Genomic DNA, 27,113 nt, shown 5'->3' with positions numbered 1-27,113 from the left:
ACAGTCACTTTACAGGTAATACAATGGCACTAAATTCCTATCTTTCAATAGTTACTCTGAATGTAAATGGGTTAAACGCCCTAATCAAAAGATACAGGGTATCAGATTGGATAAAAAAGCAAGACCCATCGATATGCTGTCTGCAAGAGACTCATTTTAGACCAAAGACACATCCAGATTTAAAGTGAGGGGGTGGAAAACCATTTATCATGCTAATGAATATCAAAACTAAGCTGGGGTGGCAATCCTTATATCAGACAAATTAGATTTTAAACCAAAGACTGTAATAAGAGATGAGGAAGGATAGTTTATCATAATTAAAAGGTATATCCAACAAGAAGATCTAATAATTATAAATATTTATGCCCCTAATGTGGGAGCAGCTAATTATATAAGCCAATTAATAACAAAATCAAAGAAACACATTGATAATAATACAATACTAGGGGTCTTTAACACCCCACTCACTGCAATGGACAGATGATCTAAGCAGAAGATCAACAAGGAAACAAGGGCTTTGAATGACACACTAGATGGACTTCACAGATACACTGAGAACATTCCATCCTAAAGCAACAGAATACACATTCTTCTCGAGTGCACATGGAACATTCTCCAGAATAGATCACATACTGGGTCACAAATCAGGTCAGATCGGGATCATTCCCTGCATATTTTCAGACTACAATGCTTTGAAACTGAAACTCAATCACAAGAGGAAATTTGGAGGCTAAAGAGCATCCTACTAAAGAATGGAGGCTAAAGAGCATCCTACTAAAGAACGAATGGGTCAACCAGGAAATTAAAGAAGAATTTAAAAAATTCATGGAAACAAATGAAAATGAAAACACTAATGTTCAAAACCTTTGGGATGCCGCAAAGGCGGTCCTAAGAAGGAAGTATTTAGCAATACAAGTCTTTCTCAAGAAACAAGAAAGGTCACAAATACACAACCTAACCTTACCTAAAGGAGCTGAAGAAAGAACAGCAAATAAAGCCTAAGCCCAGGAGGAAAAGAGAAATAAAAAAGATTAGAGCAGAAATCAATGAAATAGAAACCAAAAGAACAGTAGGACAGATCAACGAAACTAGGAACTGGTTCTTTGAAAGAATTAATAAGATTGATAAACCCCTGGCCAGACTCATCAAAAAGAAAAAAGGACCCAAATAAATAAAATCATGAATGAAAGAGGAGAGATCACAACCAACACCAAAGAAATACAAACAACTATAAGAACATATTATGAGCAACAATATGCCAACAAATTAGGCAATCTGGAAGAAATGGATGCATTCCTAGAGACGTATAAACTACCAAAACTGAAACAGGAAGAAAAAGAAAACCTGAACAGACCCATAATCAGCAAGGAAACTGAAGCAGTAATCAAAAATCTCCCAACAAACAAGAGCCCAGGGTCAGATGGGGAATTCTTCCAAATATTTAAAGAAGAATCAATACCTATCCTTCTGAAACTGTTTCAAAAAGTCGAAAAGGGGGGGGTGCCCGGGTGGCCCTGTTGTTAAGCATCTGCCTTCGGCTCAGGTCATGATCCCAGGGTCCTGGGATAAAGCCCTGCATCGGGCTCTCTGCTCAGCGGAAGCCTGCTTCTCCCCTTCCCACTCTCCCTGCTTGTGTTCCCTCTCTTGCTCTCTCTCTCTCGTCAAAATAAATAAATAAAATCTCAAAAAAAAAAAAATCAAAATGGAAGGAAAACTTCCAAACTCTTTCTATGAGGCCAGGATTACCTTGGTCCCCAAACTAGACAATGACCCCACCAAAAAGGAGAATTACAGACCAATATCCCTGATGAATATGGATGCCAAAATTCTCACCATGATACTAGCCAATAGGATCCAACAGTACATCAAAAGGATTATTCACCATGACCAAGTGGGATTTATTCCTGGGCTGCAAGGGTGGTTCAACTCCCCAAATCAATCAATGTGATACACCACATTAATAAAAGAAAGGACAAGAACCATATGATCCTCTCAATAGATGCAGAAAAAGCATTTGACAAAGTACGGTATCCTTTCTTGATTAAAATTCTTCACAGCGGAGGCACGTGGGTGGCTCAGTCGGTTAAGTATCTCAGCTCAGGTCGTGATCCTGGGATCCCAGGACTGAGCCCTGCGTTGGGCTCCCTGCTTAGCAGGGCGCCTGCTTCTCCCTCTCCTCCTAGCTCATGCTCTCTCTCTCGCTATCTCTGTCACTCTCTCTCTCAAATAGAATCTTTAAAAAAAAATAAAATAAAATTCTTCACAGTGTAGGGACAGAAGGAACATACCTCAATATCATAAAAGCCATTTACTAAAAGCCCACAGTGAATATTCTCAGTCGGGAAAAACTGAGAGCATTTCCCTATGGTCAGGAACACGGCAGGGATATCCACGATCATCCCTGCTATTCAACATAGTACTAGAAGTCCTAGCCTTAGCAATCAGACAACAAAAAGAAATAAAAGGCATTCAAATCAGCAAAGAAGAAGTCAAACTCTTACTCTTTGCAGATGACATGATATTCTATGTGGAAAGCCCAAAAGACTCCACCCCAAAACTGCTAGAACTCATACAGGAATTAAGCAAACAGGCAGGATATAAAATCAATGCACAGAAATCAACTGCATTTCTATACACTAACAATGAGACAGAAGAAAGAGAAATTAAGGAGTTGATCCCATTTACAATTGCACCCTAGGAATAAACCTAACCAAAGAGGCAAAGGATCTGTACTCAGAAAACTACAGAATACTCATGAAAGAAATTGAGGAAGACACAAAGAAATGGAAAAACGTTCCATGCTCATGGATTGGAAGAATAAATATTGTGAAGATGTCAGTGCTTCCTAGAGCAACCTACACATTTAATGCAATCCCTATCAAAATACCATCAACTTTTTTTCACAGAGCTGGAACAAATAATCCTAAAATTTATATGGAACCAGAAAAGACCCCAAATAGCCAGAGGAATGTTGAAAAAGAAAACCAAAACTGGTGGCATCACAATTCCGGACTTCAAGCTCTATTACGAAGCTGTAATCATCAAGACAGTATGGTATTGGCACAAAAACAGACACATGGATCAATGGAACAGATTAGAGAACCCAGAAATAGACCCTGGACTCTATGGTCAACTAATATTCAACAAAGTGGGGAAGAATATCCAATGGAAAAAAAGTCTCTTCAACAAATGGTGTTGGGAAAATTGGACAGCCACATGCAGAAGAATGAAACTGTAACATTTCCTTACACCATACACAAAGATAAACTCAAAATGGATGAAAGACCTAAAAGTGAGACAGGAATCCACCAAAATCCTTGAGAACACAGGCAGCAACCTCTTCGACCTCAGCTGTAGCAACTTCTTGCTAGGTATGTCTAGCAAAAATGAACTATTGGGACTTCATCAAGATAAAAAGCTTTTGCACAGCAAAGGAAATAGTCGACAAAACCAAAAGACAACCGACAGAATGGGAGTAGATATTTGGAAACGACATATCAGATAAAGGGTTAATATCCCAAAGTCTCAAACTCAATACTCAAAGAACAAATAATCCAATCAAGAAATGGGCAGAAGACATGAAGAGACATCTCTCCAAAGATGACATACAAATGGCCAACAGACACATGAAAAAAATGCTCAACATCACTCCACACCAGGGAAATACACATCAAAACCACAATGAGATATCACCTCACACCAGTCAGAATGGCTAAAATTAACAAGTCAGGAAATGACAGATGTTGGCAAGGATGCGAAGAAAGGGGAACCCTCTTACACTGCTGGTGGGAAGGCAAGCTGGTGCAGGCACTCTGGAAAACAGTATGGAGGTTCCTCAAAAAGTTGAAAATAGAGCCATTCCACTCTTAGGTATTTACCCAAGAAAAATGAAAGCATATGTCCATTCAAAGCCCTGTACACAAATGTTCATGGCAGCTTTATTTTTAATAGCCCAAACTGGAAACAACCCAAATGCTCATCAACAAAGGAACAGATAAACAATCTGTGGTACATGCAGACAATGGAATGCATTTCAGCAATAAAATGAACTACTGACACATGCTAGAACATGGATGAATCTCAAAATAATTATGTTGAGTGAAAAGACAGACCCCTGCCAAAAAAGGAATACATACTTTATGATTTTATTTCTATAAAATTCTAGAAAATGCAAACTGAAGTAACAGAAAGCACATCAGTGGTTGCCTGGGGATTGGGGTGAGTGAGAAGAGGTGGGATGGAGGGATTAAAAAGAGGTATCAAGAAGCTTTGGGAGTGCTGGATATGTTTACTATCTTCACAGATACATATTATGGCAAAACATATTATATTCATTAAATATGTTCAAATTATTGTATGTCAGTTATACATCAATAAGGTTGTTTTAAAATGATGCAGTAAACAAAAGTGAAAGGCAAATAAAGTAGGAATGATGCAAAATATGTGCTGGTTAAAACTTATTCTTACCAGACAGGTGACTATAAAACACTGATGAAACAGACTGAAGATGACACAAACAAATGGAAAGATATTCTATGCTCATGGGATGGAAGATGTCCATACTACCCAAAGCAATCTACAGATTTAATGCAATCCCTATCAAAATACCAACAACAGGAGTGCCTGGGTGGCTCAGTCGGTTAAGCGTCTGCTTTCGGCTCAGGTCATGATCCCAGGGTCCTGGGATTGAGCCCCATGTGGGGCTCCCTGCTCAGCTGGGAGCCTGCTTCTCCCTTTCCCTCTGCCACTCCCCCCTGCTTGTGCTCTCTCCCTCTCTCTCTCTCAAATAAATAAATAAAATCTTAAAAAAATACAAACAACATTTTTCACAGAACTAGAATAATACTAAAATCTGTATGGAATCACAAAAGACCCCGAATAGCCAAAAAAATCTTGAGAAAGAAGAACAAATTGGAGGTATCACAATCTCAGACTTCAAGATATACTACACAAAGCTGTAGTAATCAAAACTGAATGGTACTGGCATGAAAATAGATACATAGGTCAATAAAACAGGACAGAGAGCCCAGGAATAAACCCACACTTAAATGGCCCATTAATCTAGAACAAAAGAGGCAAGAATATACAATGGGGAAAAGACGGTCTCTTCAACAAATGGTGTTGGGAATACTGGTCGGCTACATGCAAAAGAATGAAACCGGACCACTTTTACATCATACACAGAAATTAACTCAAAATGCATTAAAGATCTAAATATGAGACCCCAAACCATAGAGCTCCTAGAAGAAAACATAGGCAATACTTCCTTTGACATCAGCCATAAAAATATTTTTCTCAATATGCCTCCTCAGGTAAGAAAAACAAAAGCAAAATTAAACTATTGGGACTACACCAAAATAAAAGGCTTTTGCACAGAGAAGGAAACCAGCAACAAAATGGCAAGGCAGCCTATTGAATGGGAGAAGATATTTGCGAATGATGTATCTGATAAGGGGTTAATATCCAAAATGTATAAAGAACTTAGAGGACTCAACACCCCTAAAACCCAAATAATCTGATTAAAAATGAACAGAAAACCCGATTCAACATTTTTCCAAAGAAGACATATAGATGGACAACAGATAGAAAAAAAATGCTCAATACCCCTCATCATCAGGGAAATGCTAATCAAAACCACAAGATATCACCTTACACTTGTCAGAATGGCTAAAATAAAAACCACAAGAAATAACAAGTATTGGCAAGGATGTGGATAAAAAGGAACCCTCATGCATTGTTGGAAGGAATGCAAACTGGTGCAGCCACTGTGGAAAACAGCATAGAGGTTCCTCAAGAAACTAAAAATAGAATTACCATATATTCCAGTAATTCCATTACTGGGTATTTACCCAGAGAAAATGAAAACACTAATTCGAAAAGATATATGCACCCCTATGTTTATTGCAATGTTATTTACAATAACCAAGATATGGGAGTGACTGAAGTGTCCATCCATCGATGAATGGATAAAGAAAATGTGGTGTACACACACACACACACACACACACACACACAAATGATGGAATGTTATTCAGCCATAAAAAAGAATGAGATCTTGCCATTCACAACAACATGGATGGACCTAGAGCATATAATACTAAATGAAGTCATAGAAAGACAAAAAGCCATATGATTTCACTCATATGTGGAATTTAAGAAACAAATGAAGAAAGAAAAAAAGAGACAGAAAAACATTCTTTTTTAAAAAATTTTTATTTATTTGAGAGAGAGAGAGAGCAAGAGAGCACCAGCTGGGGAGTGGGGGCAGAGGGAGAGAAGCAGACTCCCTGAGGAGCAGGGAGCCCAACGCAGGGCTCGATCTCTGGACCCTGAGATCATGACCTGAGCCAAAGGCAGATGCTTAACTGACTGAGCCACCCAGGTGCCCCCCCAAAAAACATTCTTAAATATGGAACAAACTAGTAGTTGTTGCCATAGGGGAGGTGGGTGGGTGTGGGGGTGAAATAGATAAAGGGAGGGGGTTAAGAGTATACTTATCTTGATGAGCACTGAGTAATGTAGAGAATTGTTGAATCATATTGTACACCTGAAACTAATATAACATTGTATGTTGATTATACTTCAATAAAAACATACATGAGACAAGTGTACACATACACATACACACATCTGCTCACACTGTCAAAGGACACATATAGGAGAAAGAAAATAGCAGTGGCTATTAAGGATATGAAACGTATATAGTTTCACTAGTAATCAAAGAAATAAAAACTAAAATAATAGGACACCTCATTTCACCTCCCAAATTGACAAAGTAATAGAGAAAAGATACAGTTTTCTGTAAGGGCATAAGGAAACAGTCATTTTTGTACATTGCTGGAAGAACAGGATGGGTATATTCTTTGACCAGGTAATATCCTTCTAGGAATTTATATAAGGCAATGTCTTTTTTGTTTTGTTTTAGCAATAGAGGCAGGATGGAAGAGGTAGAACATAAAGAGGGATGAGACCATGAAGATGGGAAACATGGCTTCTTTCATCTCCAAGTCTGTATTTCTTTACAGGCTTGTTTTATCTGAAGTAGGTGTTGTGATTTCAGGTAACTTTATATTTCCTTCTTTTTGCTTATATGTATTTTCTAAATTTTCTGCAAAGCCTATTACTTCTGTAATTAGAGGAAATGTGATGTGAAAAATTTTACGTTACTTCGAAGTCTAATTATAAAGTACTACAATGAAAAAGGCAATATATATTTCCAGAAAATAATTTGATAATAGGAATCAAGAAACTTTAGGTAAGGTCATTTCTTTTAACCAAGTATTTCTCCAAATTGTAAGCTGTGACTGAAAATAATGAAAATCTATAAGGAAGGAATTTGAAATTAAAAAGTTTTTATAAAAGAATTTTTATCCCAATTTTATTAATATTTTTCCACTTTGCCCTTTTTTTTTTACAAATATAATAAAAATTAATTATAGAAAAACCAGAAGACACAACCTCTTCCCATCTTATGGGAAAGCTTTGTCATGGATCTATGGACAATACCTTTTTGTAAATGGCACAAAATATACTGTATTGCTCAGATTCATCTTAGCAGCAAACTCTTTGTCCTCTTTTAAAACTTCAGTCTTTTGCATTTATGGCGCACCTATGGAAAAGAAGAATGAAATATATAATTATAAAAGCAAAATTAAGGAAGCCATAATTGATCATATGGTAGCTTTAAAATTTTACACATGTAATATTACAAAGTTAAAACTTTTACCTTCATCTGTTTGTGAATGACAAATGCAAAAGGTAAGATCTGCACATCAAAGACTCGGGCTACACTTTCACAAGCAATACCAGGAAAAAAAGTGTCCTTAGATTTCAGAATCTATATTGAGACTTCCATTAGTTTGAGTCCAGGGAAACTCAACAGAGTCTACCAGTAGACAGGACTAATCTGACAGTTGTGGTGATGCTACTGATTGTCAGTAAGGCTTATATTCTGAATTGCTTTTCCAATAAGCATGATGATTTACATTGGCTCATCTATCTCCCCATTCCTAGGCTCTCTTATAACCAGTCTTCTGCATTTGGGGGGTAATGATTATTCTTTATTATCTGTTAAAGATGTATATGCCCAATGTAGAAAATCTGGGAACTAAATACTATTATGAAGAAAAATCTATAATCCTACCCAGGACAAAGTTCATTAACAATTTGGCATACTTTTCTCCATGCTCATATTTATTTCTTCATGCTCATATTTATTTTGTTGTATACAGCTGAGATCATTTATACATATAATTCCATAGTCTACCTCTTTAATTCTAGATTATGAGCATTTTTGCCATGTTATCTATCACTGTTCACAAAGATCATTCTAATGACTGCTCAATGTGTATCTCCCAATGTATATCTTCCTATTCATTCACAACTCCTTCTCCACAATTAGAAGCCAAGGCTGTATTCAACTCTTTGTTGAACTATTAAACATTACTGTGTTTGGAAGATCTTTGTGCATATTATTTATCTACATTTTAGGGCTTTCTTTGGAATGGATTTCTAGTACTAGAGTTCTGCGGTCAAAGAATATAACAATTTAAAACATATAATACGTATATTGAAATAATTTTTAGGTAACCTGACTGCTTTGGAGACGAAGGCCTTACAGAGGGGGAAAAAAACTAGAAAAAAGGTATTGACTTCCACTTTCACATTTTTCCTGTTGAGGTTATTCCAATCTCCTCACATGTCTATACTTATAAACTAATCTTTATCATTATTTTTATTATTCCCTCTGATTCTATGGCTGTGAAATGTTACATGAAGTGGTAGCTATTATTGCCAGAATTCTGTACCACATTTTACCTAACCATCAAACGTCAAATCAATCAATAATTGCCATGTCTGCATATCTATCCTGCTAATCTAGCATGACTATAGCTTCAATAAACTAAAAAATTCCTTAAACACTAGTTGCAAGATTTCCAAGAAAGTAATTTAAAATAAGGCATTTACTAACATCCTCATGTCCTAATTTCAAATGCAAGAGGAACTATTCATTTGGACATGCTATGGACATGCATGCTCAGTATTTTCTTTCTTTAAATACTTCTTCATTCTTACATAATTTTCTTAAAACATGTTCTCTACGGTTGCATAGCTCTATAAATATTCTAAAATAAGCTCTATGACTTCTAGGAATTACATTTTCTCGGTTTTATCTTTTTTTTTTTTTTTTTTTTGCCCCTTGCTGGAAGACTGCACATGCTATTGAGGCTGAAAAGTATACTCTGAAGTTTATCCATTACACCTAAGGGATGTTCTCAGCTTTCTTCCATTCCACAAGCTCCCTTTTTCTTTATAAATGTCTCTTGAATTCCATAAAACTGTCTTTTCTTGTTTTTCCAAATTATTCCTCCTACAGTTTCTCTTCTCTCTGATTTCTATTTTTTTTTTTTAAGATTTTATTTATTTATTTGACAGAGAGAGACTCAGAGAGAGAGGGAACACAAGCAGGGGGAGTGGAAGAGGGAGAAGCAGGCTTCCCGCCGAGCAGGGAGCCTGATGTGGGGCTTGATGCCAGGACCCCAGGACGATGACCTGAGCCGAAGGCAGACGCTTAACGACTGAGCCACCCAGGCGCCCCTCTCTGATTTCTAAATAAAACTTCCTCCAAGTATTTGCCTGAAGCCCTATGTGTGACTGCAAGCTGCTCTAACTTCTGTCCATTCAATGGTTTCCAGTAAGGCTAAGGCATTACACTGTGCTGACCTCCTTTCCAAGCCCCAGCCCCATATTTTCAAATATCTTTTTGGCTTCTCCCCTCACTTATACCTTACATTAACTTTGACCTTTCCACTGCCCTCTCAATTAATTCACAATTCTGTTTCAAATATTTCCTTTTATCTGTTTCTTTGCTTTTCCACTTCTGTTATCTTTTTCGTCTGCTTCTACTTGGTCAGACTCTAGTCTATCTTTTCTGGAATTCATCTTTTTTTTGGCAATTTTATTTATTTATTTGACAGAGAGAGAGAGAACAAGTGTGTGTGGGTGGGGAGAGGCAGAGGGAGAAGGAGAAGCAGACTCCCTGCTGAGCAGGGAGCCCCACACGAGGCTAGATCCCAAGCCTCCAGGATCATGACCTGAGCTGATGGCAGACGCTTAACCAACTGAGCCACCCAGGCGCCCCCGGAATTCATCTTAAAAACACTATTATCATAATCATCTTCCTGAAGCAAAGGTGAGATATCACATCTCTGCTCAAAATCCTTCAATGTCTCCCTACGGCCTACAGTATAAAGAATAACTTCATGTAACTAACATTCAAAACTGGCCTCAAACCACTACTCTAACCAAAATTCTTCAACTCCATAATCAGGAAAACTGAACTACGATACAGTTACATTTTCATACCTTTTTATTTGCTTATGCTGTTCCCTCTGACTAGAATATCCAAATCCCAACCACTCTCACAGTCCAGGAGAACATCATCTCTGGTATAAGACCTACCACTTTCCCCCTTTGCTTCAGTTTTAAATACATATATATTAGTACTCTTACTGTATGACAAGGGCTTCTTCAGAGGAGGATACATGTCTAACCCTATGTTTTGATTAATCATTCTATCTCATGATACCTTTTTCTAAAAAGCATTTTTTTAAAGATACAATTCACATACCATACAACTCACCAATATAAAGGATATAATTCAATGTTTTTTTTTGTTTTTTTTAAGATTTTACTTATTTATTCGACAGAGAGAGAGAGAGAGCATGAGTAGGGGGGAGGGGCAAAGGGAGAGGGAGAAGCAGGCCTCCAGCTGAGTGGGGAGCCCTACATGGGGCTCAACCTGAGGATCCTGGGATCATGACCTGAGCCGAAGGCAGACGCTTAACCACCACCCAGGCACCTCTGTAAGTCAATGGTTTTTAGCATATTCACTGGTTTATGCAGTCATCACCATGGTCAATTTTAGAATATTTTCATCACCACAAAAAGATGTCCTATGCCCTTTAGCTATTACCCTACCACCCCTCCATTCCTAAGCAACCACTAGTCTACTTTCTGTCTCTATAGATTCCCCTCTTCTGGACATTTCCTTTGAATGGTCTTTGTGACTGGCTTCTTTCACTTGGCATGCTGTTTTGAAGGTTTATTCATGTGGTAGCATGAATCAGTATTTAATTTCTTTTATTGCTGAATAATACTCCATTATATAAATATACCACATGTCGTTTACCAACTTATAAGCTGATAGACATTTGGGGTTGTTTCTACATTTTGGCTACTACGAATAATGCTATTATAATTGCTTGTGTACTATTTTTTGTGTGGGCATACATTTTCATTTCTCTTGATTATATACCTGAGAGTTAAATTGCTGGGCCCTGTGACATCTTTATACAGCAGGTACTCTATAAAAGTCTGCTGAAATCTCTTTCCCTTTTCCATCCCAGTCCTACTCTCAAAGTGATCTCTAAATTCATCCTTCCCTCAAAACATGAACAAGGACATTTTTCCTTCAAGAGGACTGCATTTTAAGAATTAACTGAAGATTAAATGATATGCATGGAATTATTTTTTCCCCTCTCTTGACCTCCCACAACCTCAGGTACTGCATTTATAGTGAGAACTGAGAACTGTGCCAAGAATGCAGTATTTCTGGTCTTGGGCCCTTGGGCCAACTGAACAATCCAGCCAGCTTAGAGTAGAAGATTTCAACAGAGATGTGCAACTAGAATAATTTTCTTCACTCTTTACTCTAAGAAATGGAAATCTTTCAACAATGATAATCAAATTATTTTTCATGGACATCCTAACTTAATATAAGGAACAACGCTTGATAGAGAGTAGAAATATTTTTCACGATTTCCCTTTTCCCAGCAACTTTCAAGAAAGATGATTCACGGAAGATCTTAGTTGACTTTCAATGTTGTAGTCACACTACTTCAACAATAAACCTGAAGCCAACTATTTTGAAAAACCCCAATATTTCAGCATTAGGGAAAAAGAATCACAATGTTTCATATTGGAAAGATTTTAAAGCTCAGACATTTCAACTCTTTTTTTTTTTTTTAAACTGAATCTCAGAAAAGTGTCAAATCACACCTATGTAGTAGTGTTACCCCAAATCAAAATCCAGGTCTTCTGATTTCCCACTCCAGAAAACTTCCTTCTGAATCAAGTTGCCTAAGTCAGACTTCAAAATACCAAAAAGTTCTTCTATTTTGCTAATTAGAGGGTGATCAAGAAAAGTTTAATCAAACGTAAAATTGGACTTCTGTGTTATTATTGCTCCAAAATATTTTTTAACACTTGAGTATGTAGTGGTAGATTCAGTTCTTATGTAGACTGAAGCATCAGCTAATTTGGGGATCTATTTAAGAAAAAAATTTTTACAAAATTCCCACATAGAAATAATATTAGGGCCTCAGAAGGGGCTGGTGCAAACAATGGGCTCTGAAACTTAAACCTCACTGTAAATTAGCCCATGTAAATTCCTATTATCTTGCTCCCAGAGGGTAGAGGCAGGTAAAATCTTCATTTTACAGCAATGAAAAATGAAGTACAAATAGTTGATAGGACTTTTTCAAAGTTAGAACTAGTCCAGTTTTTCTTCCTACTATAATACAACTACCCATACAGACTTGAAAAGAATTGTTTTTAAAGAAAGAAACAGAAAACTGTTTTGATTAGTTGTTGCTACTGTCTGCCACTAATTATTTAACTGTTATTCTGAAGTAAGAAACCATTTTTATGGTACTTTCATTTTGAAAATAAAACTAGATATTAGTTGCTTTTTATGCCACTATGATCATGTAGCCCATTGTGATCATATATCATTGCACTAGAGAACTGGAAAGGGACCTTAAAGTCACCTAATTTCTACTCAGCAAATAATGCAGAAGTGGCTGAGGTTTATTGATTATCATAACAATGATAACTTTTAGTCTACTCCTGGGTCAACTGATGTTAAATATTATGAAGAAGACTCTTCTTCCAAGTCACCCTTTAAGACTTTATGTGTGGGGCACCTGGGTGGCTCAGTGGGTTAAGCACCTGGTTCTTGATTTCTACTCAGGTCATGATCTCAGGGTCATGAGATCAAGCCCTGCATCTGGCTCCTTGCTCAGTGTGGAGTCTGCTTGAGATTCTCTCTCTCCCTCTCTCCCTCTCTCTTTGCCTCTCCCCCAACTCGTGTGTGCACTCTCTCAAAATAAACAAGATCTTAAATAAAAGCTTTGTGTGATCTAAAAAGTAAATACATCATTTTTCTGTCTTAATGGATATTATTTTCCCCCTCCATTAAAAAATTCCTGTGCAGAGGCCCCTCCAGACCTCACCCTATGTACCTCTTCATTTGGCTGTTCATCTGTATCCTTTATAATATTCAATAAACTGGTAAACAAGTAAATGTTTCTGTGATTTCTGTGAGCCACTCTAACCAATTAATTGAACCTAGGAGGGGGTTATGGGAACCTCCAATATGTAGCTGGTCAGTCAGAAGCACAGGTAACAACTTGGACTTGCAGCAGGCATCTTAAGTGGGGGGCATGGGGAGCAGTTTTATGGGACTGAGCCCTTAACCTTTGGGGTCTGAAGCTACCTCCAGATAGATAGTGTCAGAATTGAGTTAATTGTTCGGTGGTTTTGGAAAACACACATCAGAATAGGCTATCTCACAGAATGAACCAGAAAGCTCAGAAAATGGGCAGGCCCTTAAAAGGGCAAATGCACATTCAAGGTCATGCCACAGTAAATGTCTGAGATGCCACTGCCACTTGTTTTGCTCTACTGGACTCTTAACCCCTTCACAACTGCCACAAACTATCTCTGTTGTGCCCTGAGCTATCAAGATTCATAGTCCTGGGTGGGAGCATCTGATTGACCAAGGTCATATGTCCACATACTAGCTGCCAGGCAACTGAGAAAGAAATATCTACCTGTACTTCTTTGGTATCCATGGCAGAAGGAGTAACATGGCCCCCCTTCTATTCAAAACAGGATAATCAAGCAATGGGCAACTCACACTGCAAGTATCTACTCATTAATGATCCAAAACCACATCACAACTCAGAAGCTAAGTGATAAACTTGGATTTGTAGCATTCCAGTATGTAATTGTCTCCTTAATTAATTCTTTTTAGCCTAAGTTTTATTTAAGCTTCTTCTGTATCTATAATATCTTATTCTCATAAGTTTAGTAAGAGGTGTAGTGAACCTGAAGTAGTGCTCAATTATTCATTCATTCATTCACTTATTTATTCAACATTTACTAGATACCCATTATGCTTAAGACATCATGCTAGGTGTTGAAAAATATGTAATGCAGAAACTAATTATCTAGGACCAGTGGATGTTACAGGTAGTGCAGAAGTTCAAATGAGGAAAGAGAACTTCCAATTCTCTAAGGAATAGGGGATGGGGATGGGCTGGTGATTGACGGGTTCATGGAAGAGATGACATTTGGATTGCTTTGCAAAGAACAGGTAGAATTTTCAGGAAATGCTGTGAACATATGATGAGAGGTTGCAGCATTTTAGGAAATGGCAAGTAATTTCAGTTCTGCAGATTTGGGACAAGAATCCTTTGGAAACAAAGGTGGAAGAGTCTATTGGGTCCAGATTTTCAAGGATCTTGAATATCAGGCAAAGGATTTTATGCTTTTTTGGTAAATGATGAAAAAACATTTTAAATTAGATTCAGGATTCAAGAATAATACTCTAGTAATATACAGGCTCAACTGGGAAGATTTTGTTTAAAAACATTATGCACACATCATAGAAAAAAAAATGATAGAATATAGACCAAAATGTTAATAGCAGTTATCTTTGGGTATTGGGAATACAAGCATTTTCTATTTTCTATTTACCTTTCTGTATTTTCTATATTTTCTCCATTGAACATATATTACTTTGTAATGAAAAAAGTAAGTAAAAAATATTTTTAAAAGATTGAATTGGAATAGAAGGAGACTAGATCAGGGAGGTCAGATTAGGGCTACCAAAGTAGAAAGAATAACAGTCTTATCCTAGAATGTTGGCAATAAAATTGAAAGCAGAAAGCAGATACTATGACTCTGGATGCAAGAATAACACAATAACAACATAGCTTAGAGCCAGCAATTGACTGGCTGAATAGCCTGGAAAAGGCATGGGAGTCAAAGTTAGCTCTGAGGCTCTAAGAACAAGTGATAGAGGAGACAATTGTTCTGTGAACAAAAACAGGGAATTTAGTAGAAGGGACAAATTCAATGGTAGAAAGATGATGAGTGTTTTCTTGCCAAAGTGACTTTTAAGTGCTAGATAGGCATCCAGGGAGAGATATACAGCAAGTAGCAAGAAATGAAGGTTGAAATTCAGGGAAAATGACAGCTAGTCATTCAGATCTGGAATTATTTGTATAGGGTAGATAAACTCAAGAAGGAACTATGGTAACTCAGGTAAGGAATGGAGAGAAAAAAGAAGACTGAGAATAAAATCTTGGGGAAATATTTTGAAGTTGAATTCTTAGTGAATGCTAGATAAATGCTAAGTCAACATTATATTTCTATAATTAGGCATTCTCTCCATCTTACTCCATTCAATCAAAAGGTTTAAAATGACTTCCCTGGGGCGCTTGGGTGGCTCAGTCGTTAAGCGTCTGCCTTCGGCTCAGGTCATGATCCCAGGGTCCTGGGATCGAGCCCCGCATTGGGCTCCCTGCTCTGCAGGAAGCCTTCTTCTCCCTCTCCCACTCCCCCTGCTTGTGTTCCTGCTCTCGCTATGTCTCTGTCTGTCAAATAAATAAATAAAATCTTTGAAAAATAAATAAATAAAATGACTTCCCTAAGTCTAAAAATTGAGATGAATAGTCAAAAGAATACTATTAGAAATAAAATTTAGATTTTTATATGACCGGCTTTTGCTTCACCCAGTTATGAAAAAAAAAAAGTCCCCTGTCTTTGGAAATGTATTTTTAAAAAAGAAAATATGTGCAATAAAGTGAACCAACTGATCTTTTAATTGTTAATATATATATATATATATTTTATTTTTTTTATTTTTATTTTTTTTTTAAAGATTTTATTTATTTATTTGAGAGAGAGAGAATGAGAGAGAGCGCACATGAGAGAGGGGAGGGTCAGAGGGAGAAGCAGACTCCCTGCCGAGCAGGAAGCCCGATGCGGGACTCGATCCAGGGACTCCAGGATCATGACCTGAGCCGAAGGCAGTCGCCCAACCAACTGAGCCACCCAGGCGCCCGTTAATATATATATTTTTAATATATTTTTTACATTTTTTTTGTAATCAGAATTTTAGATTTAAAATGTATCTAAGATGGGCTCAAGGAGGTTAACTTGCTTTTAAGTAGTTTAATATTAACGACTTGGTACTTATGCCATTATAGTCTAGACTGAATTCCTGATCAAAGAATACTTGCCAGTCATGATGGGGAGCAGCATCATGGTACAGTGGAAGAACTCTGAACTGGAAGACAGAAATCATAGATCCTAGTCCCATATTGGTCCCTAAATGGCTCTGTGGCATTGATCAAGTTATTTAATTTCTCTAAGCCTCAATTTCCTGGTCTTGGGATTAGCTAAGACAATTTCTAAGTTCTATTCCAACCCTAAATGGAGCAAATCGCTCCATTTAAAATCTCGTATTAGGATTCACACACACACAAATGCCCTGAGTTCAATATAACGAAAATTCCCAGCAATCTTCACTTTAATTGTTCCCAAGTCAAACAAAAGAAAAACCCAAGATGTAAACACCTTCAGTCTCTGCAAATTTTACCTGCTACTCATCACCAAATACATGAAGACACTGTGAGAGCCCTGTATTTATAACTTTTGACTCCCTGCTATAGGATTACAATGCCAGACACTGCAGATAATAGAACATGCAGAAATAAGAGCTTTGAAAATAAACCTTCTTACAGCTAATGAAGGATTATCTGGCATGCAATTTTTCTAAAATGTCACAGCTATTACCAAGTTCTTTTTGTGTTTTTTTTTTTCGGGACTATTTTTCTCCTGTCTCCACTTTATTGCCCTGAAAATAAAAGTTTTCCTTAAGCACAATCAGATTTAAAACTTCAAAATTTTAATTGTATATACTTCTATTTACTTCTTTGGAAAAGGCCTACTTGGCCTCTGCTATGAACTGAATTGTGTCTTTCCCCTGACCCCAAATTCGTATTTTGAAATTCCAACCTCTAAAATGACTGTATATGGAGATAGGGCTTTTGGGAGGTAACTTTGTTAAATGAAGTCATAAGGGTGGGACCCTAATTCAGTGGGATTAGTGGCTTTGTAAGAAAAGAGAAAGATCTCCTTCTCATCTCTCTCTCCCTATCTCTATTTCTCTCCCCCCCTTCCTCTCTCTTTCTCTCTCCATTTGTCACTCCCTCCCTACCCCACTCTCCCTCCCTCCCTCTCTTACATTGGCAAAGAGGATAGGCCATTTGAATACAACTCCAGAAGGTAGCCATTCTGCAAGCCAGGAAGAGAGATTTCACCAGAAACTTAATCTGTTGGTACCTTGATCTTAGACTTCCCAGACTCCAGAACTGAGAAAAAATTAATTTCTGTTACTTAAGCTACCCAGTCTGTGGTATTTTGTTATAGCAGCATGAGCAGACTCAGAGAGCCTCCTTAACGAATTTCTGGACTAAGATTTGGACAATATTTAAATGGTTACTAAATTAATAGTGAAAATTTATTCTTTTCCAGGTAGCTCTCTAAACTGATCATTTGATAATCCTCTTCCTTTAAATAATATATCTTGATAATTGAAAGAATTGGGGAGAAATACTAATCTTTGAACTAGAAGAGAAAGTTTACAATGATTTAATAATAATAATGTAAAAACACACAGAAATGCAGTAATTAGAATACACATAATTGATTAAATCTAAAATCTTCACCTAAAATCTCTTTCCAAAGACTATTTTTTTTTTAAAGATTTTATTTATTTATTTATTCGACAGAGAGAGACACAGCGAGAGAGGGAACACAAGCAGGGGGAGTGGGAGAGGGAGAAGCAGGCTTCCCACGGAGCAGGGAGCCTGATGCGGGGCTCGATCCCAGGACCCTGGGATCATGACCTGAGCCGAAGGCAGATGCTTAATGGCTGAGCCACCCAGGAGCCCTCTTCCCAAAGATTCTTAACATTTATTCGATCTTTCAACAATACTGCCTCTGAATATGAATGTCAAATGTGTAAGTTCCACAAGATATAAGTGATTACAAGCATTTACTTGTTCAGGTATTTAAAGCAATGTCTTCATGATTGAGTGATTTACTTGAAATTTAGAAACTGAATGAACTCTATCAGTTCTCTATATACCACCTGATTAATAAAAACTCTCTTAAAGCTGCTTATGAATGGAATCCATCCCTACACTACTGCCAGGCATTATCAACCTGAAAGTAAAATCTGACCATGTCACTCTCCAGCTTAAAACCCTTTAATCCCATCATGTACAGGATATAAAATCCAAGCTCCTTGTAGATAGATGGCAAATGAAATCCTCTGTGACCTGCCTCTTGTCTGCTCTTGAACCTTGTCCTTAGTAACTCCAGGGCCTCACATTGGACGCCCTAGCTATTTTAAACTACTTCCTTGGGATATCAAGAAGTACCTATTGGCACTCTGTTTCTTTTCCTTTTTCCTAGATAACTAGAATTCATTCAAGAATCTGCTCAGATAGTACCACTTCAGGGAAACTGTCCTTATTCTCCCCTAAACTGGGGTGGTTTTTTCCCCCACAGAAGGATGCTGTAAACATTTCTCATATATGTGGTATAGACACAAGATTTAGATTATCTTTGGTAAATGTCTGCTAGACATTACCATAACCGGCTAGAGGGCAGGGGTCACATTTAAATCACCAGTGTCTAACATACTGGCTGGTCTACTGCATGTGGCCAAAATATGCTCTTGAATTACACTAATTCATATATCAAATGTACTAAAACATTTTTTTATTTTAAGGAATATTATAGCAAATATTTTTGTTAAGCAAGTAGCCATCACTCCTTAATGTGTTTTTTAAATTAATATTTCTATAGGATGCTTTACCTAAAATGAACCTGATCTTTATTGTGGAAATTTGGTATTTTATTGAACTACATGGTACCTAAACATTAATAATTTCAGAATTATCACTACTCTCAACTTACTTGTTCAAGAACCTATCTTTTTTTTAAGATTTTATTTATTTATTAGGGAGAGAGCTCACAAGCAGGGGGAGCGGCAGGCAGAGGGAGAGGGAGAAGCAGGGAGCCCGATGCGGGGCTTGATCCCAGGACCCTGGGATCATGACCTGAACCGAAGGCAGATGCTTAACCATCTGAGCCACCCAGGTGCCCCAAGAACCTATCTGTTTTAATGGATATCTTAAAAAACTGGCAGTTGATACCATCCTATTTTAACATCTAGAAAACCCTTTGGAGTCCAAGTCCGTATGTATTCATTTGAAAAAAGTGAAAACATTAAACAAAAACTTAATCCTACTATGCAATATTTTTTTCTCATGCACAGTCATATAATACATGATATCCTTCCAGTAAGTAGTTTAGAATCCATTACTTAGGCCTGTCTTCAGTCAGCAAGTCCAAAATATCATTTATATTGGTTTATAGGACATCATTCAGTCTTTTATTAGGATTTTTGAATATTCATTCATTGTCACCTTTGATAAATGAACTAATTTTAGAGTAAATATAATAGAGAAAATCAACAAGCATTTATTTTAGACTACTATAGGCACTAAAGACAGAAAGAGGAGTTACTTTTGTTAGTAGGGCCTGGCTTAATATAATCAACAACACCATCAGCATACGAACATTTATTCAATCTCAGTGTGTGCTAGGCACTGTACATTACATCATTTAAGCCTTAACACAACACTAAGTTATTATTATTGATCTCATTTTACAGATGAAAATCTGAGGTCAAACTTCACAGACCTACTGTATGGTAGAGCTGGGATTCAAATCTAGACTATCTAACCTCAAGCCCACTCTCTTAACCATCATAGCAGTTTTCAGTTAAATCACTGTATGAGAGATTTCAGAAATTAATAACTCAATAAATATAAAGGATTCCATCTAGCCTACAATATTCTTGAATGCTAACGGCTTAATTATTTTGATTTGCTTTGCCTAAGGCCAAACCAGATCAAGACCCTCCCATCTAAAACTTTTTCACTTTGTACTTTAAAAAAAGTCAGAGTCATCACTGAAAATTTCTGTTCAGTAAATAGTGTGCCTAATAAAGGCAAGAGAAGCCTGAGTATCTAAAATCTTCTGAGGTAATCCTGTCCTGGGACTTCAGAGATCATTTATACCCTAGAAAGTTAGCATTTAAAACTTGAAACTCTTGACTAATTTCCAATGTTGAAAGCATAACTCAGCATTCTTAGTCACGTTTAATTTTGCTTTGCCACTGGCAGGCAGGGCAAGCACCCATACACGCTGGCAGAATACATGTTAGAGCAGTTTCCTCCTGTTGAGAGTTGCCTTCTCCCGCTTCAACAGTTCTCTCCTGTAGGACTGCTTTCAAAAAGTGTATGAATCTCTATCTATTCAAGTAAACACTGAAATCCAATATTCAACTTCTTCTTAAAAGTAAACATTCCTACAACAACTGACTTGGGGTATCTCCATGTCCTTAAATCAACTTTGAGGGGTAGAGAAAGTGTAACAGGAACTGAACTTAATATCCAGAAGAATGTTAGCAATACACAGGAAGGTTTTATCCTTTAGCTGTTTTAGATGTAGAAGGAGAGATGAGTCACATGAGCAAACAATGACACCTATAGTAAATTCAATTGTCTCCTAAATTTTCTTGTTTCCAACCGCTCCCATACATGGTCCAAAGTGTCATTTTCCTGAGACAGAGAGCTCTAATAATATCACACTGCTATTCAGAGATCTTTGATGAAGACATCCAAACTCCACAAAAGATACTCAAGGCTGCTACGATACGGTTCCAATGCAAGTTTGCTAGCTACCTAGTTATTCCTTAAATGTGCTAGATACTTTCAGTCTCAGCACTGCTTGTGCCCTTTACTTAGAGTGGAATATCTTGTTTCTTTACAAGTCAAAATCCTATCGCTTCTTTAAGACCCAGTTAAATTCCACCTCTCTTCCTTACCTCTGACAGTTAAAATTCAAAATTACCATGGCACTTTATTTGTACTCTTACTGTAACAAGTATCATCTATAGCTGATATTAAATTAATGGTTTACTGTGAACATATTTGTTTCCTCAACTGGAAAGTAAGTTCCTTGATCTTTTCCTCCATACAGAAGTGAGCCTTCTCTTCTGCTCTTTAGCAGCACAGTATCATTTTTAAATATGTGCATTTAGGCAGGCTGACTTGAGCTGCAGTTTCAATATAATTCATAATCCACTAAACAATATTTATTTAGTGCCTGACCATGTGCCAGTCTAAGCATTTGAAGAAACAAAACTCCCTAACTTGTGGAGCTTAAATTTTTTTTTTTTAAAGATTTTATTTATTCATTTGAGAGACAGAGATACAGAGAGAGAGAGAGAGAGAAAGCACGAGCAGGGAGAGAGGCAGAGAGAGAGGGAGAAGCAGGCTCCTCACTGAGCCAGGAGCCCGATATGGGGCTCAATCCCAGGACCCTGGGATCATGACCCGAGCCGAAGGCAGACGCTTAACCATCTGAGCCACCCAGGCGCCCCTGGAGCTTAAATTTTAGTGGCGAGAAATAGACAACAATAAACATAGTAAATTACTGTATTAAAAGAATAATGAGTGCTTTGGAAGAAGAAAAAAGTAGAACAGGATGGGAATCAGAAATGCCAGGGGTATGGCTTTAAGATCTCTGCTCAGATATGACCACCTCAGAGGACCCACTCAAAACATCCTTATTAAAGTGCTTTTTCTCCTTCTCAGTGACTATCATCATTCTGTTTTCTCTACATCATAGTACTTGAACTTATCTGAAATTATTTTATTTGTTTACATTGTTATTGTTTCTTTCCTGTCTGTTCACTGCTACATTCTCTCATACATAATAGACACTCAACAAACATTTGTTAGAAGAATACAAGGAGATACCCAAATTATACTTTTTTTTCCTAAAGGACAGAGGGAGAGAGAGAATCTCAAGCAGACTCTGTGCTGAGTGGAGCCCCTTATGGGGCTCGATCGCAGGACTCCAAAATTATGACCTGAGCTGAAATCAAGACTCAGTCACTTAACCGACTGAGCCACCCAGGCACCCCTCAAATTATATTCTTATACTGGAATCAATCACATGTAAAAAGTGATCCGCTACATCCTACTAAGAATCCAAAAGAACCAGTGTCTATTCAGATAAAGCACACTGTTTAAAGTATAACAAAAATGTAATAATATTTGGGAATGTGGATAATATAGTTCGTAATGCCAGGGTATATGCCCAAATATACGGTGGTTTTTATTTTAACCCAAACTATTTCTCAGAAACCAGGAGTCGCTTCATATTTTAACCCTTCCTTACAAAGCCTCTCAAATTCCAAGGTACTCTCACATTAAGTTATTAATTGCTACAGTAAGTTATTAATTGGTAAAGACATTAGTCTGAAATAACCCAATTAATGCTATTTTTACATGCTTACAGAGGTCCCTAAAAATAAAAGGGAAATCTAGCTACTAATCTTGAGATTTTCAGCTCCAAATTGCAAATCCTAGCTCAGCATTTCTCAAACTTTGATGGACATCCACCACCTGGGTATCTTGTTAAAATGCAGATTCTGAGCATCAGTACGACTGAGGCCAGAGAATCTGTATTTCTAACAAGCTTCCAGGCCATTATGGCTGGTCCATGGACTATGCTTTGAATTGCAAGGCACAAAATAAAGTTGTAAAAACAATGCTCTTCTATCACTATATTTTTATGACTTCAAAGTGTATATTTATATTCATAGGAAAGGAAAAGACCATACTTGGCAGCTGAAAGCTGCAAAGGGGATGTGAGATTTTCATAAAGTTGTTCCTACTAATTTCTCTTCATCCACCCCTTGCCCCTATAAATTCAATCCCATTTTTATAAAACCAGATTTTTTTTCAAGGCAACACCTTTAATCAGAACTATTCAACTAATCAACTATTTAAACTTAATCAAATAAAAAAGGAAAAGCACATTTAAAAACTCCATTTTTTTCTACCGTCCAATGCGCCAAAAAATTTCATTTTAATCAGTATACATGGAAGCGTTAAAGTTAGAAAGGGAGCATTAATTTTGGTAGTTTAATTTGGATGACTTTACTACTCAAAAATGGTTTTCTCTTCTTTTAAAACCTTGCCATCTCTCAGTAGGTCATTAGCCCATATGACAACTTTTAAATACATCAGTTATACTGGTCCTAGCTTTTTTTAAAGACTGAGTAGTTAAAAATATAAGATTAAATTGAAAGGATAATTATGCTTAAAAAAGTTAAACAAAAAAATAGAACTCCTCAAATATATAAAACATTAAAATCTTCCAAAACCTTTGAAGAATATTCATTTATTTCAGCATTGGTTTTCTCCTTCACATAGGTAAACTTCTCTCAACTTAATATAAACACTTAGACTCCTACGACTTTTTGCCTTTCACAGCTATCTTGAGATCAGAATATGGTACCCGTTAAAAAAAAAAAAAAGATAATAGCTCTTAATAGCAAATAAAAAAAAAAGGCACAAAATGTGTTTTGAGATGCTTTTTATAGGTCTAGGTACTTAAGGTTTCTCACAATTTTGTGAACTATTATTAACACAGTTCTGTTTGTGTTCAGCTTAAATTACTAAAGTTTTTTGGTTTTTTTTTTTTTAGTGTTTATTCTTCATGGCTGGCAGCTAGGGCTAAAAACAGTTATGATATAAATGTATTCCTCCTGCCAAGTCTGTTGAGGGAGTCAAGCTGATCTGATAGAGCTCGATTTGGGGACAGTGGGTATTTTTTGCTTTCTTCTCCATCCATCCTCTTAACCCTGTAATTAAAGCCTAATATGTACAAATCAGGCAGAATTGCTGGGCAAGAGCCATTTCACGAGGGTATATATGAACTGCTTCTGTGCTAGTAGTTCTAGAATATCAGCAGGGAAACATCATCAAAGGAAATCAAGGCTATTCCTTTGCTGATAAGGAAATTGTAAAGAATCTCTTTAAAACTAGAAACAGCAAGCTCAGTAATGCAAATGCACTCATGTTCATCTGAACAACAATCTCCCCATTTACTATTTAGCAAAGATTGAAAGAGCAGGACCAAAAGCTCAAAAGATGGAAGGTGTAAAAGAAAGTCTCTTTTCTGCGCATTTTGGCAGGCATAATACTGAATTTGCATCTGTCTGAGTGGTAACTTCCAAAAGTCTGAGTAAGTAAATGTGAGCTGAATTTCAAGTGAAAAAGGAGATAATTCTCAGAGACTGCGTCTGTGTGTCGGGGTGGAGGCTGAGTACCAAAGAGGCGAGGGTTAATCATAGTGAAGCCAGCTCTCAAATATAAGACTCACTATAAGTGAAGCTGAGCCCAGAGCCAGTTTTCTGAATAACCTCATGACATTAAATATACACACACGGAAAAATCTTTAGTATACTGAAGGATATCTTGCCAAGTGCTTTTTTCTTCCTAAATTTCTGCTATTCTTTCTGTTCCTCAACAATCATGTGTGTCCTCATTCTCTGCTCATCTTTTGCCTTTTTAAGGACAGCCCCCTTCCTCTTTTTCACCTCCTTCCTACAGCCAGAAATGACCAAATCCAGTTCTCCTTCTAGCATTGATGTTTTAGTCAGTTTCACATTTTTGTTTCTTCTTCACTAGTACTCATACCTGCCTGGGTTTCCTTGGCACCCGATAAATGTTAGATATACAGTGCCGTAAGTAGAAGCAAACGTCACCATTAGGAAGGCTTGATTAAAGTGGCAAAGAGGTGGAGACATCAAAGCAAAATAGCTGATAGAAGCTGAAAAAAAACAAAACAGAACAAATTCTAGCACTTAGCAAAGTGCCTGGTATAGAAGGAACCTGATAATAATACATTTGCTTAAGTGTTTTGTAGAAGTTTTAAGGACCTTTCTCACCACAACTAACCTTGTATTTTGTAACTAGACTCTTCCCCAAAGCAAGAAGAATTCATGAAATTCTTCATGATTCAGCAAAGATGCTTTCTTTTTCATTTCAATTTGCAGTTATTAAAGCCTGAAGCTGTGGTCAGAATATCTCAGAGTTCAAAGCATGACAAGAATGAGTGCAGCAAACGTAAGAAATCCTGGAGATGATATTTATTTCTCCTCAGACTATCTAATTCCTTTTAACTTCCATAGAATTACATACGGACAAAATGCCTCTTTTAAAAGTTTTGTGTGCTGGGGCGCCTGGGTGGCTCAGTCGCTAAGCGTCTGCCTTCAGCTCTGGTCATGGTCCCAGGGTCCTGGGATTGAGCCCCGCGTCGGGCTCCCTGCTCCGCGGGAAGCCTGCTTCTCCCTCTCCCACTCCCCCTGCTTGTGTTCCTTCTCTCGCTGTGTCTCTGTCAAATAAACAAATAAAATCTTAAAATAAATAAATAAATAAATAAAAATTTTTGTGTGCTGATGTTTTTCTAGTGGATGTCTTTTTTCATTGTTTCTATTCACTCATATCTAAGCAGGGGGGAAAAAACAAAAGAAAACATGGCTTTCTGTCAGATCAAGGAAGGAATCTAGAGTGACCTGTGTCATTTTTCCAGTTATGTAAGATTCTGGAAAAACAGTTTCCAATAAATATAAAATTCCCAACAGCTCTTAGTTTTTTCATGGTATGTTTCTAAAACGACAGAGAACAATAAGTAAATTGTTAACATAAGGGAAGTAATGAAGACACTTCTCAGATCAACTTTGCTACCTGTAGCAGACACGTGTAAGGATTAGTCATGTATTTGTGTATCCCTTGGGAATTAACATGGTATCAGCTGATGTGAATTAGGATAAGGAAATGGAAAAGAGAAGTTAAAGATGGTTTCAAGTCTGGTGATTAGGATGATGAGAATGTCATTGACCAAATCACTAAAAGGGAGTACCATTTGAGGGCACACTGATGAGGTCTGTTTTAAACAGTTTGAGTTCAACATAATAGCAAGACAGCCCAGTGCAAGCAGTTGGGAGAAATGGGATAGAACATCAAGGCATCCATTTCGATGTCACTAGCATACAACTGCTAACTGAAATTGGGAGAATGGGTAGACTTTATTAAGGGAAAGCCGAATGTAAAGGGCAGAGAGCTAATATTTGAGTCCTCTAGAACAATTTCAATTAGTTTAATTGGTGGATTCACCAGGTACTAGCTAATTGTATGAGGTGAATAAGTCATGTAAGAATTCTACACCTCATTTTCCTCATCTGTAAAGGAGAAATAACTTCCCTATCAACTGGGTGTGAGAAATAAGTGACACAATGAATATAAAGCCTTTAGCACAATGACTAATATGTAAGTTCTTAAACATATGTTTGAGGTCAGAAAGAAGAAGAACCAGGGCGCCTGGGTGGCTCAGTTGGTTAAGCGACTGCCTTAGGCTCAGGTCATGATCCGGGAGTCCCTGGATCGAGTCCCGCATCGGGCTCCCTGCTCAGCAGGGAGTCTGCTTCTCCCTCTCTCATGTACTCGCTCTCTCTCATTCTCTCTCTCTCAAATAAATAAATAAAATCTTTAAAAAAAAAAAAAGAAAGAAGAAGAACCATGCAAAGAGACCGAGAAGTAATAGGTTCATGCATTCATTCATACATAAAACAAATACAAAGTGCACTGAGTATCTACAATGCATAAAACGTTGGGCTGGAATAGAACCAAGACAGTGTAAAGTCATATTCAGTTCAGATTCAACCAACATTTGTTGAGGACTTTCTTGAGTCAGGTATTATGATATGCTTGCATTTATCTCACTTAAGGGATATAATGAGAGGTGGGAGATCCTCCAAAAAGATTAAGTGTTAAAGTTAAATAAGATTCAGAAAAGATCATTAAAGTTGGCAAAATGGACCTCCTGATGATCTTTTTTTTTTTTTTAAAGATTTTATTTATTTATTTGACAGAGAGAGACACAGCGAGAGAGGGAACACAAGCAGGGGGAGTGGGAGAGGGAGAAGCAGGCTCCCCGCAGAGCAGGGAGCCCGATGCGGGACTCGATCCCAGGACCCTGGG

The 27,113-nt window shown here is 37.3% G+C and overlaps 1 protein-coding gene across 2 annotated transcripts in view; it reads right to left on the bottom strand.

Annotated features, from left to right (window-relative positions):
- The window catches only part of TAOK3 (TAO kinase 3), a 182,652-nt gene that overhangs the window by 98,584 nt on the left and 56,955 nt on the right, over positions 1-27,113 (bottom strand). Inside the window, exons 1-2 of one of the 2 annotated variants that reach the window (XM_081802107.1) lie at positions 24,775-24,793; positions 7,507-7,609 (exon numbers count right to left, since the gene is read on the bottom strand). The gene's annotated coding sequence lies outside the window, so the exon portion shown is untranslated. Of the gene's footprint in view, positions 1-7,506; positions 7,610-24,774; positions 24,794-27,113 lie in introns of those variants that run through there. The other variant, XM_081802106.1, reaches the window with a different exon arrangement.

Source organism: Leptonychotes weddellii, chromosome 13, assembly GCF_054177405.1.
Source record: "Leptonychotes weddellii isolate Sample4059 chromosome 13, ASM5417740v2, whole genome shotgun sequence".
In the NCBI taxonomy this organism is placed as follows: domain Eukaryota; kingdom Metazoa; phylum Chordata; class Mammalia; order Carnivora; family Phocidae; genus Leptonychotes; species Leptonychotes weddellii.
Note: the sequence above shows the minus strand (reverse complement) of the source record. Positions and strands in the feature narration are given on the sequence as shown.